The following is a 9111-nucleotide window of genomic DNA, read 5'->3' as shown; positions in this document are numbered from 1 at the left end:
CTTGACCTAAAATGAACTCCTTTTTTATCAATGTATTGCAAAAAACAAGTGTGGGGGAAGTGATTCTTGTGTGTGTGTGTACCAAAGTCCTTAATAAGGCACGGGCAGAGAAAAGAAAAAAAAAAGGTATGAAAAAGAGCCCTAAAGTGTTGTTTGTTAAAAAAGGGTCCAAAACATTGAATTCGGCCCTAAGTGTTGCATGAATCTTCCCTTTGTATGTAAAAGTTGATTCTGCATTCTAAAGTGAATTCCAAGTGTCTATTTCATTGCTTTGCTTGCTATCGCTTTAAGAACGTTTGTTATTCCTATCCTTTCTTTGTTAGCCATTACCCCCAAGCCCTGTTACAACCCTTGACTTCAATCTTGAGTGTTGTGCGTTTCAATTTGTGGAGTTCGAAATTGGTATGAGCATATGGTGTCACTGGTTCTCGCATCTAAGTAGTAGCATACCATTCATGAGATCATATCTAAACATGCTTAATAACTCCAGAAAATTGCTTCCTTTGTTATAACATATGTGAGTCCCAGTCTCTAGTGTAGGGTGTGTAGTCAGAAAATGTGTGTGAAAATAGAGAGTATCTTGTAAGGAATTGAGCAAATTCTCTAAGGCATGTTACTACATTCAAAATATTGTTTTAATTGGTTAATTGTGAACTAGTAAGTAGTGACTGTGATTAAGTTTGTGCTCAAGTGTGAAGATAACCAAAATCTGTGGGAATGATGATTTTTAACATGTCATGTGCATTGGAAATCCCTGAGGCAAATGTTGGAAGGTTAGGTTGTGTTTTGTTTGTTTTGTTTCGTTTTGTTTCGTTTTATTTCTTTTGTTTTACTTGAGGACTAGCAAAAGCTAAGTATGGGGGAAATTGATAGGAGCATATTTATGCAACTTAGTTAGCTTGTTTCTCGGCATTTACTTAGTTTAATTCTAGTTATTTTAGTACTTTAAGCTATTTTCGTGTGTTTGTAGGTTCAAATAACAAAGTTGGCAACAAAGTGCTATTTGGAGCATTTTAGAGCATTTTAGAGCATTTTTGGGCCAAGATTGGATATAGTGCAACCATGGAGACATGAGAATGGATGTTTTTGAAGATTAGAAGGCTAGAAATCAGCATGTGTGTGTGCAAGTGTGTTGACCTACAACTACAAACACTCATCCACAACACCCATTACATCCACTCAATACCAAACACTCATCCACTACACCCATTACATCCACTCATTACAAAACATCCATCCATTACACGAATTACATCCACTCATTACCAAACACTCATCCACTATACCCATTACATCCACTCATTACCAAACACTCATCTACTACACCCATTACATCCACTCATTACAAAACACCCATCCACTACACCCATTACATCCACTACACCCATTACATCCACTCATTACCAAACACACATCCACTACACCCATTACATCCACTCATTACCAAACATCCATCCACTACACCCATTATATCCACTCATTACCAAACACTCATCCACTACACCCATTACATCCACTCATTACCAAACATCCATCCACTACACCCATTACATCCACTCATTACCAAACATCCATCCACTACACCTATTACATCCACTCATTACCACAACACTCACCCACTACACCCATTACATCCACTCATTACTAAACATTCACCCATTGCACCTATTACATCCACTCATTACCATAATATACACCACTACCACCTTAATTAGATGGTGGTCCTCTACCTAGCCTATAAATACATCCACCCTTCACCATAATAAGAGGGGAAATCCATCCAAAGACACATTCACATGGACAGTTTAGGGAAAAGGGAGGAAGACACATTCTGCCGCAAGGCAGAGTCTTTTCTTCTTAACCATTCTACACATTCCCACAACAAAAGCACAATTCCATGCACCTTCATTTCCCTTTCCTTGCCATGACCTCCATCCAACCTAAACACATTAAGCCATTCCCTTTCATATATCCATACGCATCCATCAAACCACACCTTGTGCCGCAACAAAGAGAAGAAGGAGGACCCTTGGACGTGTTTGCCATTCAAGTTGGATTGTTGGAGCGTTTTTAGGTGTTTTCATTCTTTTGTTTTCAATGTCTAAATTTGTTTATCTTTGCTTTGTGAGTATGAGGAACTAAACCCCCCTTAGCTAGGGGGAATTCGAAACCATGTTCATGCTTGCAATATGATTTGATTACTTTCAGTTGTGATTCATAAGTTGTGAATTCAATTTACTTATCCATTTGAATTAAAACTGATTTATGTGTGTTGGTTGAGAGTGCGCGCATAATTTTCATGCATAAATCTGATGCTAGGATATAAGGGAGTTTCACCTAATCGTTATGAACTTATATTCACAAGTAGTGAAGGTTGCTCGTCACAACCGTTTTAAGTAAATTTTTGGCATAAGTTTCATGCAATTCATAGTTACAAGTGTTTCGTCAATGCTTATGATTTTCATAGAACTTAATGATTCTTGCTTGTATCTCTATTATGCAATTCATGTAGGGAACTTGTTGGGAATGGTTTGGGTTGTTGTATGCAATCATCAAATTCAATGAAATTAGGAAAATCTGAGGGTTAATTAGTGCAATTCACAGTTAATCTGGGGCGTTGAGAATTCATGGTTGTTTGAAAAGCAACTGGACATCGTTTTGTTTGCAAGTGTGTCATGTGTGGAGAAGAACCTCCTAGCTAACCTATCATCCATAGTTTTACCCAAATTTGTGCAAATTTCATTAGTTCTTTAATTTACTTGTTTTGTTTTCAATTTCGTCAAAACCAAACCCCCCATTTACCTTGTTGAGTCATATTAGTTAGAAACTGATTTAGTTTGTGTTTTTAAGTGTTTCGAACCAAGTTAAAACCAAAATTCGTCCAAAAGTGTGTTTAGAGTCCAAATCTGCCCGATTTGTGTTTTTCGGCAGATTTGGGCATTTTAGCTAGTTTTGAGTCTTTTGAGTTTTTTTTGAGTTCTTTGAGTCTAGTTTAGTGTTTTTAACTTTGTTTTTATGTTTTTAAGTCAGTTTAGAGGTTATTAGCAAGCCCTCCTAATCCCCGGTCCAGAACGATCCCTACTTACATTCTTTACTACAATTGATACAAGAGGGTTTAATTTGTGTGTTAAGCAAAAATTTTCGCATCAATCAACATCAGCATCCGCACTCCATGCTAATGTGGGGAGTTTGATCGATAAAGGATATTCTCGACGATGGCAGATCAAGAATTCGTCGTCGGAAAGAACATCAAGGCTAAAAAAGTATCTGAACACGTCTTCAGCTTGGTGAAGAGGTACTGGTCGATGGGCCACCTGAAGACCGAGCGCTTCAGTAGGTGAGAAGTTGGCAAGCTTTAGCCAGAGGGGACCACTCTGGTGTTGGTCGATCTTATGAAGGGTCATCTCGGCCAAACAACGTAGGAGATGGGCAAGAATGGCTGGACTTATCACCAAGGTGTGACCACTAGCCAAGGCTTCGGCCACCGACATGTTCTCGACCAAGCATTTGTTGGACTTGGTACAACAAATAAATTTGTTATACCAGTAGAAGATGATGGTTTCGTGTTCCCCCTGCCGTAAGTTCTCATCCCCTCGGCTGGCAAAGCGGAGATAGAAAGTGTTGTAGTTGAGGAAGTTCTTATAAAGTTTCTGAACTTCCTTCTTCGAGGGTTCTTAGCCCTCTCCGCTCAGCATTTCAATGGCCCGATCATTGAAAAGAGCCTTCAGGTCAATGGTCGACGGGTACCCGGAGAGGGTAGCGTCAACTAGGATACCAAAAGGGGAAGTCCCTAAGATCGCGGTGATATCAAGGATAGTGGAGCCCATGGGGCCGAGAGGAAAGACCATGGTGTTGGTAGCTGAGCACCATAGGCTTAAGGCTACCATAAGAAGCCCATTGTCCATAACGAGTTCCATAGACGAAAGACGAATGGCATCATAAATGCCAAGAGCTTTCCATTGCTCGTCGAAGATCTTTTCTATCCGAGCAACCCAGGCTGCCCAGGTCGCAGTGGTCGAGGGCCAAGAGCCTTGGGGTTTCGCTAAATCCCACCTCGACCATTCAAACCCTGATAGTATGGGTGTTAGGCATTGATCCTTGAAGAGCTCAGTAATGGCTGGTGGCACTGCATCCTTGAAAAGTGGACCAAGGATTTGGTGAAGGGTGCTCATATCGCTCTCAAAGCGGAGAGTCTTAATTGAGCGTTGATCGATTATGGTCCCACATTTGTCGCATTCCTTAGAGAGCTTGGAAATGAAGGAGGCCATTGGAAATGGTTTCGAAGGGTTTTTTGGGAGAAAGTCAGGAGGTTTCTTTTAATCTTTGAGCAAGAGAGAGTTTGGAAAATTTGAAAGCGTAAGAATGAATGATAGAAGGCCAGGTATTTATAGACTCGTGGAATGGAAGACCAAACGGAGATAGTGATCGGGAAGATCGCTAATAATGACGGAGTGATGGAGAATATTAACAGACTCAGGAGAAAAAACCAAAAAACTCGTAGATTAAGGGGACATGATGATATTGTGACGACGTTCTTTTATGAAGAAATGATGTTTTGGTGTCCATAAGATCTCAAGGGTACCGAATGATTCATAAATCGAGATTGTATGATGGCATGCGGCAACAGGTATATTGATTTGAAGACGTTTGGACATCCACACGTCTTGAGGAATTCAAAAAATCTCGCGGATCAAGGGGTAATGATGAAATAACACTTCAGGTCGGGCTGAGAAAAGGACACTTGGCGAGATATCTGATGAGCTCAAGATCTTGCAATCGTGCTTCATAAATGCTCCTCGAGAAACGGAGCCTGGTGTCGCTTCTTCAAGGTCAGGGCTCGGCTAGAGACTTCAGGCCGAAAAGTCCTCAGAAGCGAGGGGGCAATGTTTGGGCCCAAAATATTGGTTTAGGCCGAGATATATTCTCGCCCTGGAAGGTCGTACAAAAAAGGTTATTGTGGATCATTTAGTTCATGGGCTTCCTAATATAGGTCGGACAAGTCATGCTGCGAGACGAGTAATTGAATCCTGGCGCAATAAGGAGTCTCGAAAAGATATGGATAAGAAGTGAATCCGGTTTGATAAAGGACTAGGTTCAAAGTCATAGTGAAAATAGGACTGGTTGAGATGGTGTTTGATGAGAAGAAGAAATCCTAATCCGAGTAGGGTTTTAACTCGGTCTAGAAAGTGCCTGGTGCTATAAATAGAAGAGGTTGTGCATGGTTCAAGCCCCTCCAATTGAACACACAACTGCCCTGCGCAAATTCTCTCAACAACCTTGAGACTTTTTCCTTTTCTTTTTTCGCCAACACACTTTCAGTTTGGATAAACTGCACTATGAAGGCAACCGGTGATATCTTCAGTCGGCATAGATAACACTGTCACCGTAGAACCAGCCAGTCTCGCAATATCTTAAGTCGGCATAGCACTGCGTCGAGGGTGACTGGTTATCTATCCAAGTCTCGGTCGAGAAGGATTTCCGAATCCTGATTGGTTGAGGTCATCTCATTAGCCTTCTCGGCGAAGTGAGGTGTTACAGTTTATTAGGCTCGGCACATTGCATGCCAAGTTGGTTTATGATTGGATACTCTCAAGTGGGATTTAGAGTTCAGCATTCCGACAGCCGAACCACATTTATTGTTAAGACATATATCCGCTTTGAGTATTTGTGCCCTTACACCTTGGTGTCTATTCGGCGTGAGTTTACTCTGACGAATACCATCACTGTGACCAAATTTGACGACGACAACGATTTGTGAACTTCGTAAGAATAGTAGCCTTGTCTTCAGGTTCGAGAACCCAAGAGGCCAAGACGTGTTCCTTCCTCGGTCGCAATCGCGAGACGCAGAAGTTAGCCGTGCACCCAACGCAACATCAACAAATTTTACTCCTCGGCCAAGCTCGGCCGATGAGTTGGCACGCCCCGCATTGAACCGAAGGACGTTGTTAGCTTGTAGATTACTCGGCATGTGTGCCACGTAGGCTTGGTAGTTTTTAAGATCAACAAAAACATATCATATTATATGTGTGGATCAAAATTTCACCCAAGTCCCTGTCTTATGTTCCTTTCTGTATCAAAGGATTTCCCAAAGGGTTACAAAGTTGGAATGTCAGTTACCCTAAGAGCAGTTTTAACCATTTTGGTGGATTTGGCTCCCAAAAGAGGGTTGGGGGAGTTGCTATAGTTGCGCTATGTGTCCACATTTTATATTCGGTGAGTAAATGAAAACTTTTTTTTTTTAGTTAAAATACGTTTTTTAAATTTTAATAGATTTTTCATTTACCAAAAAATAAAGATCTTCGAATTGAAGTTACCGTTAAATCAGAATGCCAAGAAATTATCACGTAACAAATTCAAATCAGAAAGCCAGAAAAGTGCCACGTGGCAAAACCTGATGCATTTCCCGCTTTCTATCGGGCTCCGTGTAGAATGTTCTCATGGGTGACTTTATTCTGCCATGGCTGCGAGTTGCCAAGCCTCAGAATAATGGGTAGAGGGTGTTCGGAGTGGTTTTGTCACCTTGCCATGACAAAAATGATGGGTTGGAGTGCTCTAAACAACATCATCCCAAATGAAGTGTCTTTGGCAGATTTCTATTAGGTCAAGTTGGTACGATTAGTGTGATGCACTATTCAAAGTCAAGTTCAAACCACCATTTTTTTTTAGTTTAGATGAATTTGATGTAGTTATTTAATCGTTTGTAAAAAAGCAAAAGACCTTTGCGTATTTTAATGAATGTAAGCCCATTTTCAAATCAGGACCCAAACTTTAAATACCAACCCAATTAAACTGATGTTGTTATACTCAATTCGGACTTGGGTCTAATCATTCAAGACCTAATTTTATTTACAATGATATGGATCAATCGTACTACAGCATATGTCCTCTTGAGTTTTGAAATTTAGTGGAGTACTAGATAGTAATGCCCGCCATTAGATGGATAATTATATTTCTAACATTGCAGTATATAAATTTTAATTAATAAATGTGTACAAAGAAACAATTTGTCATGATATAGTGAATATTTGCTAAACTATGCCATGAGATTGTCTTGCTGAGGATGAAAAGAAATTTATACAAATAATTAGAAATCATATAACTGTAAATGCCAAGTCATGTGATCTAATGGTTAAAATTATGTAAATTGTTTTATGTATCAAGAAATGAAAAGCATATGAAAAGTGAGTAGTTACTTGAGCTGAGAGTTTACATAATGATTTTAAGAGTGGCAACACGGAGAAGTTTCAGATGTATGTTAAGATTATTAGGCTAATTCAGATTTATAACATTTGAGGCAGAAAATAAGAAATTGAAATAGATATTCACTTTTTAACACTCGAAACCCTACAAGCTAGTGGCTCCAAGATGAAAAAAAAAACTACACAAACCTAAATCAACTAAGTTACAAAACAAATAAATATGCAAACAACATAATAGTTTGTGTAGTGATCTAGTTTTTTATTTTGAGTTAAATTTAATCTCAAATTTTTGCCCAACAATGGAATCATTGGAGATTGTGCAGCAATAGTGTAGTAAACACCATAAGAGAATGGGAATGAATTGAATACTAATACATAAACATCCATCTATATAGTAAAACTAAAAGAAACTAAACATGTAACATAATTTCTTACATGTTAGTAGAGAAATTAAACCCTAATATGTTAGTAGAGAACAATTTCTTACATGTTTCAATATATCCAGAAAAATGGTTCTTTTTCCTTGTGAATTTGACATGGACACCTGCAACTCTCCTATAGAAATAAATAAACTTCTTGAAAAATTAAAGGGAAATGATTAGACCCAATACTCTCTAATGAATTCCAGCAAATTGAATTGGGGTTCAGATAAATTGGTAGAAATAAAAAAAAATGCATTCAAATACATGAACAAAAGATATTAGGACAACAACAAAATCATGAGAATTCAACTTTACAGTAAACTCTGGATCCCAAAACAAAAAGAATTATCCCTTCTCTATTTCCTTAGCTAGCAACCACTCTCAAAATTCCTCAATCCCTTATATCTCACAAAAAGAAACACATGCATGTCCATTTCAGCTCTTAAAACCGAAACAAATGTTAGGGTTTCTTAGTTTCTTACCTAAATCCACCAATTTGAATCAAATCTTTGCAATACTGATGTGCAGCTATCAATGGTTCTTCTTTCGCGTCTTCTTCAGATGAATTTTTGTAGTAGAAGAATAGAACCAACTGTACAAAGGCTAAAATTGTTACTCAATTGCATTTGGCATCTACATCCAAAATATTGAAGAAATGAACTTAATGATTATGCAATGCAAGTGTGATATGGTTGATTGGTGCTTGATGTGAAGGACATTCAACCACGTTTTAAGATGCAATTTGGACCAATAAATGAGAATGACAAATAGGTGCTATGATGATCGAGATTATATAGCTGCTAAAATTCTAGATTGAATGATATATAGTACTTACATAGAGAAAAGGGTTCACCTTGAACACTCCATGTGCAGTGAATGAGAAACTCACTAAGAAATTTGCAAAAAAAAAGATTAAATGGCATGAACTCAACGCTTTTTGTTTTGATCACCAAATTATTAAAAAAAAGGCCATGAGTGAGAACAAATTCAACCATCTAAGAACAATCTGAATGAGGATCATTTGACACGAAGTTATGATGACAATCAATGGCAAACATACATGAAAATTAGTGAAGCAGTACTCAAGTATCCAACGACTAATTGCCTCCCATCGTAGTCCAAAAACTTAAGCTGACAAAGACAATAAACACAAATAGAACAAAAACTGCTATTAATTAACCATGTCAACATCCTAATCTGCAATAAACATTTTAAAGAATAACAAATAGTCAGTAATGCAGAGTTGTAAAAGGTACCTTAATAAGAAGAGATGCAGGTATATTACTTTAAGAGCTCTTTCAATGTAAGAAATGAAAATGCTCAAGTAGGCTACCTGGAAAGCAGTCCAACTGAATTGACTGTAGTCCCAGTATAATGCCACTCTTCACTATAGGCATTCTATACCAGCAACATATCAAGCAATTCAAAAGTCCATATATGTAAGGCATTCAAGAAAATTATTTTGTTGACTTGTTCCTGATAAATCCGTT

The 9111-nt window shown here is 38.4% G+C and overlaps 1 pseudogene; it reads right to left on the bottom strand.

Moving 5' to 3' along the window:
* Window positions 1-7852: 7852 nt before the first annotated feature.
* LOC126601165 (bidirectional sugar transporter SWEET2a-like) lies at window positions 7853-9111 on the bottom strand (annotated as a pseudogene).

The sequence above is a fragment of the Malus sylvestris genome, chromosome 15, assembly GCF_916048215.2.
Source record: "Malus sylvestris chromosome 15, drMalSylv7.2, whole genome shotgun sequence".
Classification (NCBI taxonomy): domain Eukaryota; kingdom Viridiplantae; phylum Streptophyta; class Magnoliopsida; order Rosales; family Rosaceae; genus Malus; species Malus sylvestris.
Note: the sequence above shows the minus strand (reverse complement) of the source record. Positions and strands in the feature narration are given on the sequence as shown.